Source organism: Canis lupus, chromosome 33, assembly GCF_003254725.2.
Source record: "Canis lupus dingo isolate Sandy chromosome 33, ASM325472v2, whole genome shotgun sequence".
Classification (NCBI taxonomy): Eukaryota; Metazoa; Chordata; class Mammalia; order Carnivora; family Canidae; genus Canis; species Canis lupus.
Genome location: NC_064275.1, coordinates 19,379,528 through 19,396,488, shown reverse-complemented (window position 1 = coordinate 19,396,488; position 16,961 = coordinate 19,379,528). Strand labels below are relative to the sequence as shown.

The 16,961-nt window shown below is 35.4% G+C and overlaps 1 protein-coding gene across 24 annotated transcripts in view; it reads left to right on the top strand.

Moving 5' to 3' along the window:
• Window positions 1-16,961, top strand: part of ZBTB20 (zinc finger and BTB domain containing 20) — a 773,610-nt gene that overhangs the window by 77,380 nt on the left and 679,269 nt on the right. For 11 of the 24 annotated variants that reach the window (XR_007407881.1, XR_007407882.1, XM_049105202.1 and 8 more), the window contains one exon: window positions 1,682-1,774. The exons of the other annotated variants lie outside the window; for them this stretch is intronic. The gene's annotated coding sequence lies outside the window, so the exon portion shown is untranslated. The remainder of the gene's footprint in view (window positions 1-1,681; window positions 1,775-16,961) is intronic. 24 annotated transcript variants of the gene reach the window in all.

Below are 16,961 nucleotides of genomic sequence, written 5' to 3'. Positions count from 1 at the left end.
AAAATTTGTAGTCTAGTAGCTCTTGTATAAAACATTCTTAGATTGGCCTTTACTATAATAATGTGTTGGTCCCTTGACTATTCTACATCCAAGAGGTCTAATTACTTTTGTTATGATCAGATTTTTAGTTTGTATCTTTAATGTTCTGTATACTGAATTTAACATAATGCCAATACCTTTAGACAGATTATAATCCCTGAAAGATAACATAAAATATTATAAAATATTATGGTAAACAGAAATTTATCAAATACTTTTTATAGATTTAATACTGATTTTAGTCATATCACCCTCTTTCCTTTCATCTAATTCCTCCTTTATTTGGGAGAAGGGATGGGAAAGGATGATTGACATTTAGTAGTGAAAATCCACTGTGAATAGAAAACCCAGCAGAAACCTTTTGGTTTCTACTTGGTTTCTAGTTCTATAAAATACAAGATTAAGAGCCAAAGGAAATGAAGATGGAGAGATATGCAGATGACTACCATGAAGTATCTTTATCTTATATATGCCATGCTAAGGAGCTAGAAATGAGGTAGTATCCTAAAGGGTTTTAAGTGAGGAAATGAAAGCTTAGTTCTGTTGAGAAAAAACAAAACAGAGCAAAACTTCAGGTAGAGAGAAGAAATTGGAGTCTGTGGGACCAGACAAAACCATTTTCTTATTACCTCTAATAGGTGATTGAATCAGATGATCTCAGAAAAGCTTTTTTAACAGTAAAAATCATATGATTTTATGACCCTATGAATGACTACACCTATAGAATTACCATCTTTGGAAACCTTAACAACTGACTTCTAGTGAAGCCTAGTGATTGAACCTGTTTTTCCTAGTTCCCTCCTACTAGGGAACTAAAATCATAAATAATAGACTAAAAAATAAAAGACTAATAGTAATGAATTGACCAGCATAAGGAAGAGAAGGCAACTTATGAAAGAGATACAGTTTTTAGAAGATGTAAAGGAATAGAGGATAGAGGAATTAGTAGAACTGAGAAGGCTAAATACAGGTGCCTGAAGAGTGTGAGGCCAAGGAGAAAATAAGCCAGTTCATGCTCCAGAACTGACAAAAATTGGAAGGCAATAGCTGAGGTAAAAATAAATTATAATTTAATGTACTCAAAGAGACAGGAAAGATAGTACTTCCATGAAATTTTCCTGAAAATAGAGCAAAAAGTGAGATAAATGGAAAATAGGGAGAAAAGATAAAATCAGGCAAATAACATAACCACACATCTAATTTATAGTTTCAGAAAACAGAGGAGAGTGCAGAAAAAGATAGGGAAAGAATGGTCATAAAATTATATTATAAAAATTTTCAGAATTGAAGGACATTAGTTTCTAGTTTGAGAGAGTCAACTGAGCGCCCATAAGAAATGTAAAGCAGATCTATACCGAGGTCCATAACTGGAAAATTTTAGACTACCAGCAATATATACATAATAGAAGCTTGTAGTTAGAAAATATAGACCTTACACGTTTGCTTAAAAATGAGACTAGTATCTCATTTTTTTTTTAATGGCTACATTCAAAGCTAGTGGATGTGGCTTTAAAATTCTGAGGGAAAATAGCTTGTAACTTGTAATTCTATACCTAGCCAAACTATTAATCAGTGTGAGGGCAGGAAAAAGACATTTTTAGAGAACCGATCCTCAAACTACCTTCCATTGTTGCTTTCTCAGGAATCTTTTGGAGGATGTGCTATATCCAAATGAGGAGAAACTGAGGAGGAAAGAGGAAGACAGAGGATTCAGGAAATAGGTGATGATAACAAGGTGAGAAAGGTGAAGGGAATTTCCTGGACAATAGCTGTGTGTTGGTCTTAAGAATGACCAGTCCTCAGTTGGCCAGGAAGATGAATAACTCCAGAAATGGATATGATCAGAAGGTAGAATTAGAATTGTCAGGATGCTTCATTTTAAGACCGTGAAATATATTCAGACAGGCTTTACATTTTTGTTGTAGAGGCTTGGAATGGGGTCAAAGTGGCAATATTAACAGTAGGAAGGATACATTGTTACTCAAGGAAGGAAATGTATGAAAAATATGCTAGCTGGCTGAATATTGGGAGGATGAAAGAAAGGAAGGTGGGTGTTATAAAGAGAACTAATTCTTTTTTTTAAAGATTTGTTTTTATTTATTCATGAGAGACAGAGACAGAAACAGGGAGAGGGGGAAACAGGCTTCCTGTGGGGAGCCTGATGCGGGAGTCAATCCCACGACCCGGGATCATGACTTGAGCTAAAGGCAAATGCTCAACTTCTGAGCCACCCAAGGGCCCCAGTCTTTTCTTTCATGATAGGAAAGAAATAGATCATCTAAGCTTATAAATAAAAATTAAGAATATAAGTGTATTATTTGGAAATAAAGAGCTAAACACTAGATATTTTGACAAACCTCAAAGTTGGGATATGGGCTGCCATTTCTCTTTTGAAATCTTGTGGTACTATTTAACTAGCAAACTGTATAGATGTACTACTTTGGAAACTGAGAATTTATAATTTTAAAATTGAGAAGAAGAGGAATAGAAGTATATTCGGTTTTGCTTTTTCATATAGAAGAGTAACTCTTGATGAAGTATATATATTTTACTTATCTGGAGGAGCTAAATAGATTATACCCTGGCATTGCTGACATTTGTCCATTCTGTTTCTTGAGAATAACTATTATTGGGAAGGGTTTCCTTTTATCCCTTCAAGGTGCACATATTGTTTGCATGGTGAAAGTAATGGTGAGAAATCTTAAAGTTGTTGTTACAATTCTCAGAACTTAAGTGTGTGTCCCAAATAAAAGACAGCCAGTATTACTAAGGGTTAAGGAGAAATAGAAGCACCATGGGTAAACTTCCATTTGATTTGGTAGATACACTCATATAAGGCAAATTAAACAGTTTATTTGTTAAACAAAGAATAGCGTCCGCTCATTCCAAGTAGTCCTAAATACTCAAGATTTTTTCCTATCAAAAACTTCACATGGCTAGTTCATGCATTCTCATGGAATGCTTTTAACTGTTCACTGACTCATTACCTATTCATCTATAGCTAATGTAAAACCACTTTTGCTGTGGTTTACAAAAATATGGAGGTTATGTGATTCAGTGCATGCAGTTCAGAATTTAGATTATCTTTCAAAAATCAGAAAATGCTTTGCCAAAAATCCAGTATGAGTGTGCTCAAAATATCAAGTGCCTTTTGAAGTTTTTAAATAAAAAACTTCAACAACAAAACCCAACAATAAACAAACAAAAACCCCAGAACATGTCTCGTAAACAAAAGAGTTTAGCAGACATCCTTAAACCTCCTTGAAAGAATTTTTAGAACATAAGAGAGGCAGAAACAGAGACTGAGGTAGAAAAAGGAAATTTATCCTTGAATTTTTTTTTTCAAACCAAGGACATTTGGTGTTGACAGGAGAAGGAAGAGAGAAGAAATGAAGAAAGAACATGATCTGTCTCAAAGATTTATTTTATAATTGATTGTAGCTTATAAAGGTTTTCATTGATGGTTGTATGGGAGGAAGAATTCTAAGTTTCAATGCTGACACTTTGAAGAGTTGCCCTGTTGTTGCAGCTGCTTGGGCAGCCTTGCTCAAACATCAATGGTGCATTGTGGCAGCTCGCTCTGCTTCCCTGTTTCTGATGGACATTCTCCAGGCAGTGAAGGGCAAAGGGGCTGGCAGTGCTGGTAACTGGCATAATGGAAGTTGTTGGACCAGTTTTGAGTGTATGCGTGTGAACAGAACACTTAATGACAGTTTCTGTATTATGGTCAGTCTAAGTTCAGGGTCAGAAGATACTTTCTGGTCAATTAATAGAGATGGAAATATATGTATTTATCTTTTTTGTGGTTAGAGTGCATATTATTTGGTTATATACATATATACACATATATGTATTTTTACATATATATATGTGTTTGTCTTTTTGTGGCATAGAGTGAATATTATGTTTTTTTTTTTATAGTAGTTGGTAGAAAGGACTGTTCAAAGCCTAAAAAAGATTCAGTAAGTACTCAAGATATAAGTACACTGAAATATTTCCATCATAAAATAAATGTCTTTTAGTGTTCATTATACTTAATTATTGATCTTTTAGGATATTCTAATTAAATATTTTCTATTTGTGAAAATGTTTCATTTTTTTCAGCTTTTTTCTGTATGTTCAATAACATTCCAATTTGTTCTTTTATAATCATAAAATTTTATAAGGGATATGAAAACTCACCTCATACTGAATAAATAGAGCCATTACTTAGAAGAATACATTATAATTTTAGGAGGTGATACAGAGAAGAAAGAATTGATGAACATTTATTATGTATATATTTTTTCTGCTAGAGGAAAAATCTTCAAGTTGGAAGAGGGAAATGTAAATCAATGATTGAATTGGTTACTAAGAGGCTTTTTTGGCAAATTTGAAATCAAAGTCCATAGGGTTTAGCAAATTCTATTCCATAATTTTTGAAAAAACAAAGCACCCTGCACATTTATATAATGTGTGTTTTTCAAAGTGTTGTCAACATATATTTTTACTAGATCCTTATAGTGATCCTGAGAAGTAGCCACTACTACTTTGAATAGTAGACACTAGGTCTACCTTTTTATTAACTCTCATTTATTATTCACTATACTCAAGAAGACAATATTATCTCCATTTATATATGTTAAAATAAATTAAATAAATTTTTCAATTCCTAGCTATGCATCAAAGTATTTGGAATCCAAACATAAGGAGTTTTTCTCCCAACGGCTATGCCTTTTCCCTTGAAATCCATAAATTCTAGATATAATCACATTTGAGAGTTGGAAGCTATAAAATACTAGGTATAAGCAAATGTGTAAAATCTTAAACATAAAATAAAGATGAATTCTGTAATCTACAGAGTTAACTTTATCTCTGGCAAAATTCTGAAGTGAATTAATCAATTCACCCATGTCAATTAAATATCATTAAATGCTTTAAACAGTTCAATTAAAAGACAGAGATTGTCAAACTAGATAAAAAATAGCCAACTATATGCTGTGTATAAGATTACTATATTAAATAGAAAAACAGAGATAGATTAAAAATGAAAGGATGTGAAACTATATACCAAGCAAACATTAATCATAAGAAAGGTGGAGTAGCTATGTAATAACAGAAAAAAGTACACTTCAAGACAAAGAATATTGCCATAGATAAAGAAGATATACCCATTTTAAAAATGTGTGCATATAATAATGGCTTCAAAATAAATGAAGGAAAAAACTAATAAAAATTAGAGAAAAATGAATAATTATACTTGGAAGTTTAAATATGCTTTTCAGTAATTGATAGAGTAAATATAGAAAACAACCAGTAAAGATGTGGAAGGCTTAACTAACACTTAACCAATTTGATTTAATTGACATTTATAGAATCTTATATCCTGCAGTAGAAAATACACATTCTTTTGAAGTACACATGGAACATTCACCAAGATGGTCATATGCTGGACCTTAAATCAAATCTCAATAACTTTTAAATGACTGAAATTATACAAATATATTGTTTATACACAACAGACTTAATTTAGGTATAAAAAGCATAGAGAAAGCTGGGAAGGGTTGAGGTGATGGAGTATTAGGAGGACCTTGCCTTGTCCTTCAAGCACAGCTAGATAAATATCAAATCATTCTGATACCCAAGAAATCAATTTGAGGACTGAAAGAACAAACTGCACAACTAGAGGGAGAGAAGAGGCTAGCCACATCATGGAAGTGCAGAGGCCTAGTTGGGGGAGAAACAGATGGATTGTGAATGCTGCAGCAGGGAGGGAGCCCTTGTCATGGAGAGAGGCAAGAGAGAGAGAGAGAGAGAAGCACACAGGGGATTGCACAAAGAGAACACTTTCCCAAAGCCATTGACTGGGAAAATGAGAGGGGCTGAATTTTCAAGAGTTTATAGCCAAACTGTGGAAGGAGCCACAATGTCCTTCAACAGATGAATAGATAAAGAAGATGTGCTCTCTATATACAATGGAATATTACTCAGCCATCAGAAAGGACAAATCCCCACCATTTGCCTTGAGGTGGATGGAACTGGAGGGTATTATGCTGAGTGAAGTAAGTCAATCGGAGAGGACAATCATCATATGGTTTTACTTATATGTAGAATATAAGAAATAGTGAAAGGGATTATAAGGAAAAAGAGGAGGACTGAGTGGGAAAAATTAGACAGGAAGACAAGCCATGAAAGACTTCTAACTCTGAAAAACAAACAAAGGGTTGCAGAAGGGGAGGTGGGTAGGGGGATGGGGTAACTGGGTGATGGGTACTGAGGAGGGCACTTGATGGGATGAGCACTGGGTGTTATAGTATATGTCGGAATATTGAATTTAAATTTAAAAAAGTATAAAAAAGTATAAAAATGTTTTTACAACCAGCAGTGCTCAAAGACTGGTTTTAGGGGTCCATGGCATGGCCAGTGTGGAGACCTGAGGGCGTTGCAGTGCTCCTGTGGAGAAGGAGGGCAGATAGCTTGTGGGCAGATGGCTTGATCTGAGGATCCTCTAGATTGCACTGGGAGAGACAGCTCTCCTTTCTTGGAGTGCTTCTGGGGGAGTGGGCATTGCCTCTCTGGGGACAAAAGAGCCATCAGGCACCATTTCCCTCCTCCACCCCTTAAGGATAAACTAACTTCAGTAAGCAGCACAGCACCAACAGTGGCAGCCTAAACTGCTTACACCAAACATGGCCCCCCTGCACTCTGCTGGTGCTGCTTTTCTGGGGCAAGTGTGCCTGAGAAGCAGAGCGCTGATCCCCTCCCCAAAAGACCAACACAAACACTCCCCTTCTTCTGCAGGCAGCATATCTACCAACCATAGAGCTCTGCAATGCTTTAGCTCTACTAGAAATGAAATCAAGTCTGTTTTAACAAGCAGACCAGAGCACACCTAGTTAAAACTCACCACACTCTGGCCAAGGTCTAAACACTGCCACTACAGGCAAGGAGAAACAGGACTGACCTGAAGAAAAGAGCAGCCAAAACACAGCAACAGAATGCACACAGCATACAATGGAGATACGTCCTAAAGTACTGGACCTTGAACAATATATGACATCTTCTTCATGAAGCCATTGCCCTCAGGAGCAGGACACTTAACAGGCTTTCCTAACACAGAGAAGAAGACAGAGACCTAGACAAAATTCCAAGATGGAGGAATTCATCCCAAAAGAAAGAACAAAAATTGTCATGGCCAGAGATCTAATTGAAACAGATATAAATAATATGTCTGATCCAGAATTTAAAGCAATAATCATAAGGATAATAGGTGGGCTTGAGAAAAGCATAGAAGGCACCAGAGAATTCCTTTCCACAGAGATAAAAGACCTAAAAACTAGTCAAGCTAAAATGAAAATTGCAATAACTGAGATTCGAAACTGACTGGATGTAATGAACACAAGGATGGAAGAGGCAGAGGAGTGAATAATTGTTAAAGATAAAATTCTGGAAAATAAAGAAGCTGAAAGAAGAGGGAAGGAAAAATATTAGAATGTAGATTTAAGGCACTCACTGACTCTATGAAGCATAATAATATTCATATCATAGGAGTTCCAGAAGAAGAAGAGAAAGAAAGGGGCAGCAGGTTTATTCAAGCAAATTATGTGTGAAAATTCCCTAATCTGGGGAAGGAAACAGACATCCAAATCCAGGAGGCACAAAGAACTCCCATCAAAATGAAGAAAAACAGGCCAACACCAAGAAATATTATAGTTAAATTTGCAAAATATAGAGATAAGAAAAAAAATTAAAAACAGCAAGACAAAAGAAGTCCCTAACTTATAAGGGAAGACAAAAAAGGTTAGCAGCAGATCTATCCACAGAAACTTGACAGACAAGAAGAAAGGCACGATGTATTCAAGGTTCTGAATGGGAAAAATATGCAGCCAAGAATGCTCTATCCAGCAAAGCTAACATTCATAATAGAAGGAGAGATCAATTTTTCCAGCCAAACAAAAACTAACGGAGTTTGAGACACTAAATCAACCCTGCAAGAAATATTAAAGGGGACTCTTTGAGTGGGATAAGAAGACCAAAAGTGACAAAGACTAGGAAGGAACAGAGTAAATCTCCAGAAACAATGACAAAACAAGTAATAAAATGACACTGAATTCATATCTATCAATAATTATCTTTTTTTAAAAAAAGATTTTATTTATTTATTCATGAGCAACACAGAGAGAGAGAGACAGAGAGAGAGGCAGAGACACAGGCAGAAGAAGAAGCAGGCTCCATGCAGGGAGCCTGATGTGGGACTCGATCCCAGGTCTCCAGGATCACGCCCTGGGCTGCAAGCGGTGCCAAACTGCTGTGCCACCGGGGCTGCCCCTATCAATAATTATCTGAATGTAAATGTAAATTTACATTACTCTGAATATAAATGGACTAATGCTCTAATCAAAAGACATAGGGTGTCAAAATGGATTAAAAAAAGAGACATCTATATGCTGCCTACAAGAGACTCATTTTAGACCTAAAGACACCTGCAGATTGAAAGTGAAGGGATGAAGAACCATTTATTATGGTAATGGACTTCAAAAGAAAGCCAGAGTAGCAATAGTTATATTAGTCAAACTAGATTTTAAACCAAAGACTGTAATAAAGGATGAAGAAAGGCACTGTACCATAATAAAGACATCTATCCAACGAGAAGATCTAACAGTTGTAAATATTTATTCTCCTAGCTTGGGAATACCCAAATATATAAAACAATAACAAACAGAAAGGAACTAATTGATAATAATATAATAATATTTGGGGACTTTAATACCCCATTTATATCAATGAATGAAATATCTAAGCAGAAAATCAACAAGCAAACAATGGCTATGAAGGACACACTGGACCAGATAGACTTAAGGGATATATTCAGAACATTTCATCCTAAAGCAGCAGGATACACTTTCTTTTTGAGTGCACATGGTACATTCTCCAGAACATATCATATACCAGGTCACAAATAGGCCTCAACAAGTACAAAAAGACTGAGATCATACCATGTATATTTTCCAACCATAATGCTATGAAACTTGAAGTCAACCATAAGAAAAAAATTTATATTCTACTAAAGAATGAAAAAAAAAAAAAGAATGAATGAGTCAACCAGGAAATTAAAGAAGTTAAAAAATGGAAACAAATGAAATTTAAAGTACGATGGTCCAAAAATTTTGGGATGCAGCAAAAATGGTCATAAGACGGAAATATATGGTAATATACACCTACCTCAAGAAGCAAGAAAAATCTGAAATATGCAACCTAACCTTACACCAAAAGGAATTAGGAAAAGAACAACAAATGAAGGTTAAAATCGGCAGAAAAAGGGAAATAATAAAGCTTAGAGCAGAAATAAATGATATAGAAATAAAAAAAACAATAGAACAGATCAATGAAACAAGGAGCTTATTCTTTGAAAAAAAATTAATAAAATTGATAAATCCCTAGCCAGACTTATCAAAAAGTGAAAGACCCAAATAAAGAAAGCCATGAATGAGATAGGAGACATTATAACCAATGCTACAGAAGTACAAACAATTATAGAAGAATATGAAAAAATTATATGCCAACAAATTGGCAATCTGGAAGAAATGGATAAATTCCTAGAAATATATAAACTATCAAAACTGCAACAGGAAGAAACAGAATACTTGAACAGACCAATAACCAGCAGAGAAATCCAATCAGTAATCAAAAATCTCCCAACAAACAAAAGTCCAGGGCCATATGGCTTCACAGGGGAATGATACCAAACATTTAAAGAAGAGATAACACCGATTCTTTTTAAACTGTTCCAGAAAATAGAAATGCTTCCAAACTCATTCTTTGAAACTAGCATTACCTTGATTCCAAAACCGGACAAAGATCTCATTAAAAAAAAGATAATTACAGGTCAATATCCCTGGTGAACATGGATGCAAACATTCTCAACAAAATACTAACAAATTGGGGGATCCCTGGGTGGCTCAGCACTTTGGCGCCTGCCTTCGGCCCAGGACCTGGTCCTGGGGTCCTGGGATCGAGTCCCACATCAGGTTCCCTGCTTCTCCCTCTGCCTGTGTCTCTGCTTCTCTCTCTCTCTCTCTCTCTCTCTCTCTCTCTGTGTGTGTGTGTCTCTCCCGAATAGATAAAAATGAAATCTTAAAAAAAAATACTAACAAATCAAATCCAACAGTGTATTAAAAGAATCATTCACCACTCTCAAGTGAGATTTATTCCTGGGTTGTAGGGGTGGTTCAATATTTGCAAATCAGTCAAACTGATACGCCACATTAATAAAAGAAAAGATAAGAACCATATGATCCTCTCAATAGATGCACGAAAAGTATTTGACAAAGTATAACATTCATTGCTGATAAAAATTCTCAACAAAGTAGGGATAGAGGGAACATACCTTAACAGCATAAAGGCCATATGTGAAAGATCCGGTTATTACATCCTCAAAAGGGAAAAACTAAGAGCTTTTCTCTATGTTCAGGGACACAACAGGGATGTCCACTCTCACCATTGTTATTTAATGTAGTACTGGAAGTCCTAGCCTCAGCAATCAGATAACAAAAAGAAGTAAAAGCCATCCAAATTGGCAAAGAAGAAGTCTAAACTATCACTATTTGCAGACGGTGTGATACTCTGTAGAAAACACAAAACACTGCCAAAAAACCCGCTAGAACTGATACATGAGTTCAGTAAAGTAGCAGGATACAAAATCAACATACAGAACTCTGTAGTATTTCTATACACCAGTAATGAAGGAGCAGAAAGAGAAACCAAAAAGTCAATCCTATTTACAATTGCATCAAAAACCATAAGACAGGGTTAAACCTAACTAAGGAGGTAAAGATCTATACTCTGAAAACTATAGAACATGTATGACACAAAGAAATGGAAAAATATTACTTCCTCATGGGTTAGAAAATCAAATATTGTTAAAATGTCTCTATTACCCAAAGCACATTTATTGCAACCCCTATCAAAATACCACCAGTATTTTTCACAGAGCTAGAAAAACAATCCTAAAATTTGTGCAGAACCACAAAAGACCCTGAAGAGCCAAAGAAATCTTGAAAAAGAAGGAGGCATCACAATTCCAAAGTATATTACAAAGCTGTATTTAAGTTATATTACAAAGCTGTAGTGATCAAGACAGTATGGTACTGGGACAAAAACAGACACATAGATCATTGGAACATAATAGAAAACCCAGAAATGGACTCAGAATTATATGGTCAACTAATCTTTGACAGAGCAGGAAAGAATATCCACTGGATATTCTTCAACAAATGGTTTTTGGAAAACTGGACCACTTTCTTACATCATACACAGAAATAAATTCAAAATGGGTGAAAAATCTAAATGTAAGACAGGAAACCATTAAAATCCTAGAGAACACAAACAGCAACCTTTCGACATTGGCTATAGCAACCTCTTACTACACATGTCCCCAGAGGCAAGAGAAACAATCAACAAACCTGAAAGTCAGTCTATGGAATAGGAGAAGATATTTGCAAATGACAAATCTGATAAAGGGTTACTATCTAAAATCTATAAGAAACATAAAAACCTCTTTCATCCAATAAATAAGCAGATAAACAATGTATAAAAATGTGAATAATATATTTCTCTCCCTATAGTTTAGATTGACTTTAGCTTTCTGTTGTTCTAATTGAATTTTGCAGTAGCTTCCATTTTATTACCATCCTTTTGTTGTAACTCTTTTCTGTAGATAAAACTACAAAGTAATATTCTAGCCTTATATCCATATTAGTTGACATATTGATCATAGCCTTTAATCAGAACTAGCATCCATACATAAACAATTTTGTTGAAAAGTTCTCTAAATTTATATGCCAATTAACCCAAATTTGTAAGATGGTATGTGCTTGAATATTTATGGCAAGGATTATAGAAAGTGGAATAAAATTCAAGAAATGATTGTGAAATGTAGAGGATCAATCATGTAAATGCACATATTCCCAAGTTATCTTAATTTGTAAGATGTATTGTAAATTGTCTTTGCATAAATTGTTTGATAATGTAATATATGTTTTGATTTCTAAGAGAGAATGGAAGAGAGCTTATTTAGTTCCATCACTCACTCATTTAATCATGTATTTGTCAAATTCCATAGATGCCCCCAAATAAGATATCTGATTATAGGTCAATAGGTTCCCTGTTTTAACATGGGGAAAAAAAAACTTTCAGGAGATTTTGGATGCAGTAGATAAATGTTTATTTACCTATCTTGGTAATTTAGTAACATATGTATAATTAAAAATAATGTCACATAAAATTATAATATAATTTACTAATATTATTTTTCAATTCTAATTTTATAGGAGTTTTATTCAGATTCTTCACATACATTTTTAAACTTAGCATCTTTTTCAAAGTTTTCTTAAGTCTATCTTTGGTTTTGCTTAAGTTTAGCTTAGTTGTAGCATATTTTAAATCCGGGTTTGATGCTGTCACTTGAAATTTCATCAGGAGTCACAAATGCCATTTCCATTAACCCTAGGGAATTCTTTTTAACACTGTCCCTCAAGTGTTTATCGTGACCTCTGTGATGTAACCATATAATTCTTTGTTTTTCTAAGTGATGTTTGAATCTAATTTACATTAATATCTAATACAATTTTGAATTAAATTGCCAAGGAGAATCACTAAGCATGCGTTATTTATTTATTATTTTTGTCTCCATTTTTAACTATTCTATTGGAATGACCTGTAAGACCATCCAAAGCCAATACGGATTGAGGTCATTTCTAGCTAATACATCCTTCCCAAACAGTACTTTGTTGTTTAAAATAAAGTAATTGGGAATGTGTTTCATAATATGGAACCTCTCTTCTGAGAAATAACACTGAGTAAACATTTTGCCTTGATCCTGATATTTACCATATTTAGTCAATACTCCCTATTTGTCCAGATGTTAGAGGTTCAAAAGTAATCACCAAATACTCCCTGTCCTCAGAGAACATATGGTATATAGGGAGACACAGGCAGATCATCAGATATTTTCCAAACTGTACAATAATTGCTATTGAAGCAAATTACTACAGAGAACTGTAGAGGCATATAGTAAGGGCACCTAACCCAAACCAAGAAAGGCTTCCTGTAGGATACAATAGGCAAAATGACACTGGAAAGGTGAGTAGGTATTAGCCAGAGGAGGAAGTGTTAAGGGTATTATAGGAAGAAGAAATAGCTTGTTCAAAAGCTTGGAAATTAGGGGTACCTGGATGGCTCAGTTGGTTAAGCATTTGCCTTCTGCTCAGGTCATGATCGTGGAGTCCTGAGATCAGTTCCAAGTCAGACTCCCTGCTCAGTGGGGAGCCTGCTTCTCCCTCTCCATCTGCCACTCCCCCTGCTTGTGCTCTCTCGCTTGCTCTCTTTCTGCCAAATAAATAAACTCTAAAACACACACACACACACACACACAAAACAAAACCAGAGTGTGACAGGTTCTTGGGTGTGCAAAACCTTCAGTGTGGCTGGAGTGAAGTTTGCAGGTAAGAGTGTGTGCACACGTGAAAGATGAAGTTGTAGAAGTAAGTTAGAACATGCATGGATTATTATAAATCCCCTTTTAGACAGAAATCTTTAATATATACTCTTGTAGATCATTCAAAATTACTATTTTAAGACAAGTATTTAAGAAATGCTCAACTAAAATGTAAATGAAAATTTAAAAGTAGTCACATCTTTATAAACGATGGACAGATTATTGGTTTTACTTCCTACGTGTGTGAGGAAAAACTGATGAATGACCTTTCACAGTAGTCCTTAATACTTAAAGTCTGTAATAGTAACAATTGTTGAGTTTGATTCATTTTGTGAAGCTTATGGCTGCTTTGAAATGTACACAGTAATAATCATCTCAACATTTGGTTTAATTCCGTCATGATTATTTATCTTACCTGAAACAACACAGTCTTCTGTTGGGATATTATTACAATTATCATTATCATTTATCAACATAAATCGTATGAATCCAAGGCCCTGACTTTGGTATAGGATTTAAACCACATTCAGTAGGGTGAAATAGATAAGGGGATTAAGAGTACACTTATCATAATGAGTAATGTATAGAATTATTGAATCATTATATTGTATACCTGAAACTAATGTAATACTGTATGTTAATTATACTTCAGTAAAAAACTTTAAGGGCTGACTCAGTAACAGGTTTTGTGGGGTCCACTTCGAGGAGCAGAAGCTCAGAGGATATCAAAGAACAATGATGCAGAGGGGTCCTCAATGAAAAGTCCTTGACAGAACCCAGAAGAGCAGCTCATAGAGAGAAAGATAGATGTAAGCCTGTCACACATGGACATCATTAAGGACCAAGAGAGAGCTGGGATATGTAGCACCCAGGGAAGCAAAATGATTTTGCCCTTTTATTCTGCATCTACTCCATCACTGGTCCTAAAAAAGACCCTGGAAAAACAGGAGGTGGAAAAATGAATAAGAGCTTAATATTACTGAAGGCAATGGGGAGGGCAGGGGGGCAGGAAACTGTTCCTTATGTCAACTCTCACTGACTTGTGTCCATTTAATACATCTGGTTGCATAATTTAAAAAAAAATAAATAAATTGCAGTAAGTAGACAGGACTTGATGCGGTCTTAGAATGGAAATGCTTGTGTGGGGACTTTTTGATTTTAGCCAAACTAATTCAGGAATAAAGACTAACTGGATTGAAATAAAAGTAATAGACTTTTCTTGAGTGTGTAGATATACTTCAAGTAAAAAGAGAATTGGTATTTGATATGGAGAATTTATCAGCTATTAATAATTATTTATTTTGTTTATTCCAACATCGTGATCACAATGTTACAGGATTTCTATTCCCTCAATGCCTGTGGTTGTTGGGCATGCTACTTTGAAGAATGAAGAGGTAGGCCAGATGAAGAGTGGTGGACAGCAAAGCAAAGTTTATTGAGTGATAGTGCAATACTCCCAGAGAGGGAGGGGACTCGATAGGGTCGCCCTTTTGGCGTTTAAATCTAGGGGTTCTTATGAGCTCTTTTGAGGAACTATCCTAGCATCCTGAGTATGGGCCACTTGTGGAATGGCTACCAAGGCATGCCCATCAGGGCTTTGATCATACACCTGTCTACCTATTAGGTTAAGGTTCATATGCTGATAATCTTTTGGGCTGACATTTGGAGACTAACTGCCTCAACTTGAGATAGCGACCAATGTTTTTATAGTTAATTGTTTTGTCTCAGGATGTTTTGCAAAAGTCACATTTGCAGGGGATGCTAGACAGGATGCTATTGTGGTCTTGTCTAAGCTGTAAAACAGGATGCTAGTGCTGTTTTGCCTTAGCTGTCCCTACTCTGTATCTTCTTGTTGGGGACCCTGGCCCTGACTACCTATCTAACTGTCCAATTAGCTCCTAACAATACTATCTCTGGGATAAGGGAATTCCCACAATTCCGGGTAACTGCACAGGGAACAAGACTTGTAAACACCCAATGCCATCATATGTAAGGCAGACTTACCTATGAGAGCAAGCTATTAACCACCAATTAAAACATGATCTGTTTGTGTTGAGTAAATTGTGACAACATTCTGACATAGCTCCATATTTTTTCTTTTTTTCATAATCTTTGTTTTTCTGAGTATTTCCTATGTAATATAAGAATTCCACCCTTCTATCAGAAAACAGAATTTAATAAGTAGAGGGATGCCTAAGGGGGCTCAGTGGTTAAGCATCTGCCTTTGGCTCAGGGTGTGATCCTGGAGTCCAGGGATTGAGTCCCACATCAGGCTCCCTGCATGGAGCCTGCTTCTCTCCCTCTACCTATGTCTCTGCCTCTTTCTGTGTCTCTCATGAATAAATAAATAAAATCTTAAAAAAGAATTTAATAAGTATAGAAATAAGTTATAGTCTGTACTCTTGGTACATTTTTTTTCTAAGGTAATTTTGGTTGCAATATGTATAGAGTAAGCCAACTTAGCAGGAGAAGAGTAGGAGGTAGCTTCTCCATGTTATATTTTTCTATTACCTGTCTATGGAACATTCGTATGTGGGACAGGAAAATCTTGTGTTCCCAAAAGCAGAACTTCTAACAATGTCCCTGAAGTGAGTAGAAACAAGTTTATTAACAATTCAGACGTTTTATCAATACTGCAGTAGGAAAAAAAAAAAGGAGAAAAGAACTGATGAAAAGTAATACCAAGGGAGAAGGAAAGTACCTACTGTTTTTTTTTTACATTTTTGAAAATTCAATTTTCCAACATATAGTATAATACCCAGTGTTCATCCCATCAAGTACCCTCCTCAGTGCCCGTCACCCAGTTACCCCATCCCCCCACCTACCTCCCCTTCCGCATTGGTTTTGAAAGAACTCACACTTCGTATCTATAATCTTTTTTGCTCTTAGTTCTACTACCATAGCCTTTTGGCCTCCCATTTTGCAATATGTTTAAGGAAGTCATGGTACTGTGATTGAAATGTGTGGCTATTAGAAGGTGGGAATTTACCTTAGGATTTATATCTTCAAGTGCCACACGCATGCATAGGTTTGCTCTAAAATTAAAACTAACGTTTGGAAAGAAAATCTTCTGAAATCATATCTATGTATCTGTTCTGCTTGTTTGTTTGAGCTATTGCTCAAGAGAAGATCCTTCTCTGATACCATACAAGCCATTCTGTACCAAGGAAGCCCACTTTTATATAGACTAGACTAGACTGTGTATCTGAATTTTATTACTCAAGAGGTCTATTGAATGTGATTATGTCTGGTATTTTCTTTCAGTGTTTCATAACAAAGTATTTGGATGAAGCATTTTTCTCAGTCACAGATGAAGGCAAGGAGGATTGTTTATGATGTGAATGGGTTGCTGTTGAAAGTGTCTCAATTACTTACTTAGGTTTTTAATATGCAATAAAGATCTGTCTTTCCGGCATCACCTGACCTAACTCAGACTTCTAGTTTTTGT